The following is a 4140-nucleotide window of genomic DNA, read 5'->3' on the forward strand; positions in this document are numbered from 1 at the left end:
TGACCGACGAATAGGAATCCCCACCAAAGGGCCACAGCTGCTGACCACATCCAGTGCCCTGTGTAAACCTCCTACTCCCTCTTACCTGATGGGACAGGGCTTACACAGAGAAGTCCATCACTGCTGTTCCGACTCAGTGAGACTATTGGATAACACTGGGAAAGCGTACCCTTTCCATTGGAAAAGGAACACTGTGGAAGCCATATCCTTCCTCGAAGGAGTAATGTGGAGATGAGATATGGACTAATCCCGTGGGTTAGTTTGCATATGGAACTACTGGGGTGACACCAATCTCTTAAGAGATGAGTTCTCCCAAAGGAAAGACATGGGCCTCAGTTTAGGAATGACCATGGAAAAAGCAACATATGGGATCCCCGCAGGATCACACATATGGCACCCAGCCTAGACCCGGTTCTCAAGGATTCAGCAGGATATAGGCCTGGTGCCAGACACTCCGCCACGTCCGGTTGGCGAAGGGTGACGGAGAACTCAACAGGTTTTTGACTCTGGAGACATGAGGTGCAGCAAGCCGAAAAGGGACGGGCCTCTCTGAGCTTCTACCCATTTGAGGTGAGATCACAGGAGGAAACTGGCTCTACACGTAGACTATAGAACCTAGCGAACATGTTGGGTGTCGCCAAGCCCGCAGCTCTACAGATATCTGTTAGCGAGCACCACGTGCCAGCACCCAGGAAGATGCAACACTTCTTGTTGAGTGAGCTTGCAACCTGAACAGGCAAGGCACGCCTTGAGCTTTGTAAACCAAGACGATGGCATCCACTATCCAGTGGGCCATCCTCTACTTGGAGACCGCCTTTCCCTTCTGCTGGCCTCCATAACAGACAAGAGCTGATCTGAGGTCCTGAAGCTTTGAGTTCTGTCTACGTACCGTCACAGAGCGCGGACGGGATTCACCACCTGGTCCCTGAAGGGAGTGGTAGGAACCTTGGGCACATAGCCAGGCCGGGGTCTTAGTACCACTTGGCCGTCACCCGGCCCGAACTCTAGGCACCATTCATCGACCAAAAATGCCTGCAGGTCCCCTACCCTCTTGATGAAGGACAACAAAGCCAGCAACAAAGTCTTCATAGACAGAATCTTTAAGTCTGCTGACTGCAAAAGCTTGAAGGGAGGATTCTGAAGTGCTCGGAGCACCAGAGCAAGGTCCCAAGAAGGGGGTCGAGGAGGATTTAACCGTCTTGCCCCCCTAAGGAACATGAAGACCAGGTCGTGCTTCCCTACTGATTTGCCATCTATGTGGTCGTGGTATGCTAAAATAGTGGCAGCATGCACTTTGAGGGTGGAGGGAGACAGCCAGTCCTAACTGGCTGAGGTGACTGAGCACCAGGTCCCTGTGTACGCACAACTGACCCCGAGACTGTGCTAGTATCAGCCAGTCATCTAGATAGTTGAGGATGCGAACGCCCTTTTCTCTCATGGGAACATGGGCCCCCTCTGTGACTTTCGTGAAGACGTGGGGAGACAGGGACAGCCCGAAGGGAAGGACCTCGTACTGAATATGCTCGACCCTCGAACGCAAAGTGCAGAAACGACCTGTGTTGAGGGAGAATCGAGATATGAAAGTACGCGTCCTTCAGGTCGATCGCTGCAACCAATTTCGGGGACGGATGCATTTGAAATGCGTTTCTGAGTGAGCAATTTGAACGGTAGCTTGTGCAGACTCTGATTCAAAACTCGCAGGTCCAAGATCGGTCGTAACCCACTGCTTTCTGGGGTTCAGTGAAGTAGGGGCTGTAAAACCCTGACCTCATGTCGGCTGGAGGGACTTCACCAGAAGGACTGCGATCTCCGCTCGCAAGACATGGGCATCAGTTGCTCTCACTGAAGTGGCGTGGATGGCCCGAAACTTGGGGGGATGTCGGGCGAACTAAATCGCATAGCCAGGCTCGCAGAGACCGTACAAGTGGGACCAAAGGGACCGCAGGTGTACCCGGAGTGGGGCAGCAAGGTGGAACACAAGGACACAGATCAGAGGGGTGGCTCTCTCTGGGTGTTGCTGTGCAACACTTACCTGGTTCCACGGGGCAGGAGGTGCAGGGGGCGGCTTGGTTGCATTCCTGAACTGTGCTACAGCCCACTGGCAATAGAAGAGGCGGATGAGAGTGGTGAGGATTCTCCCCTCCCACTGCTCTCCAGGCCCTCTTCGGATCCAGAGATTGAGAAACTAGCCTCTTTTTTTTTTTGTTGGGAATTTGGTACCACTGTGACTCAAGTGACGGAACAGAATTTTGACTCAAAAGGTTTGCTGCCTGGCCCTCCACCAGGGGAGAGCAGCTCCACCCATCTCCGGGTCACTTGTCTCAGGGGTGATTGTTTCACTGGCCGCTTAAACAGCGGCTGAGGGTGGTGTCATCCTCCTGCGGTGGATACAGTAGAGCAGGTGTACCGGAGTTTGTTTGTTTTTTGGGTTTTTTTGCAGGGGATGACACCCTGGCGATGAGTAGACTGAGGGGCTGCTGGGCCAGTCCTCAACAGTGTCGACAAAAAAGCCACCTTGTGAGATGGGAGCATCGAGAAAGCGTACTTTGACGACCTCTTGCACCTCTGCAAGGCCAGCCAGGGGCACTTCTGGACCACCAAGGTGGATATCGTCTGAACGAGGGCCTACGCTGTGACTTGATCACGGTCAGTCGACATGCGCAGCTCAGCCCCGGCTCACACACACCATTACAGTGGGAACTCAGTATCATCCTCATTTCCAGAGCGAAACAGCCCCTCTTTCCGATGCAGCAATCGACATCTGCCCTTAGCTGGAGCCCTGAATGAAATGCTAGGTTCCCCCCTTTTTTTTAAAGGACCAGCAATCCCATCCAGAAGCTGCACAGCTTGTGCAGAGGGAGGGCCCTAAGGGGTTTTGTTCCCCGAAGGAGAAGCCCTCAGCTCTCAGATCACCCAAGCTATTCTACTGAAGTAGAGCTCTCCTGGTGGCCACCAGGGAGGGCGCAACAACAGAGAATAGGCAAGGGGACTGCGCACCTAGAGACCCGAGTGAGCGCTGGGTAGCTGTGACAACCCACGCTGCAGCCCGGCAGCTCGACGGCACACGACACGCTGAAGAGCGTGAGACCCGTCTGGGTTTTGCCCGGCGGAAGCTCTCGCTGATCTCCACGGTCTCCCAGAGTGTCGAGCAGACCTGCAGCTGTGCTTTTACACACAAGCGGCGGCTGGCCAACAACAGAGGGGACTCAAGCTTTCCGGAGTCCAGACATACGAGACCGTGATCATGGCTGTCAGTGAGGACAGGAAACGACCGCATCCAGAAACACACGGGTGGAATGTCATCTTTAGAAAGATGCAACTCACACCCATGTAAACTCTTTTAGGAGACTCGCTCTCTCTTGGTGCTGAAGCACACAGGGTAAAAGATTGCGGCAACACTGACAGGGAATGTGCAGCCTCTAGACAGTGTGCACTCACTCTCGTTGAAGGCGCAGTTCTTACCAGCTGTAATAACAGCTTTTTAGCGCTCCCTGAAAGTGCATATACACACACGCGCGAGAGGACTCAATCACCGCTGTATGCACCATCACACCAATGAAGCGTCTTCCTTGAGAACGGGCTCTTTTTAGATAACACTGCAGATTAGAGACGGGACAAACAAACCGCTCGGCTCCGAAGCGAAAAGCTGAAGATGCGATGCACCTGCTGCTCATTATATGCACGTGCCGCAATGCCACAAAGCTGATGCAATGATCACATGCCAATGTGCATTGGCTCGTTTTAGTTACACTCGAAGTAAATTGGTAACAAGATTCCTATTCGTCGGTCACCGACCTGGCATCGGAGTGACCGACAGAAAGGGAACCATGGTTTTAAAATGTCAGTTGCACTTTATTTTACAGTACATGTACTTACAGTGTTTTTATCTGAAAGTACTGGGTAATATAAGTTAACTACATGGGTTAAGGTTAGGTTTAGGGGTAGGTTCAGGATTAGTATTTTAGTTATTATAATTACTACAATAAGTGCATAGTATATATATATATATATATATATATATATATATATGTGTGTGTGTGTGTGTGTGTATGTGTGTGTGTGTGTGTGTGTGTGTGTGTGTGTGTGTGTAAAAGGACTGTAAAATAAAGTTCTGCCATTATGTCTTCACTATAGTAATGC

This window comes from Abramis brama, assembly GCF_963993115.1.
Source record: "Abramis brama genome assembly, chromosome: 19".
NCBI lineage: Eukaryota > Metazoa > Chordata > Actinopteri > Cypriniformes > Leuciscidae > Abramis > Abramis brama.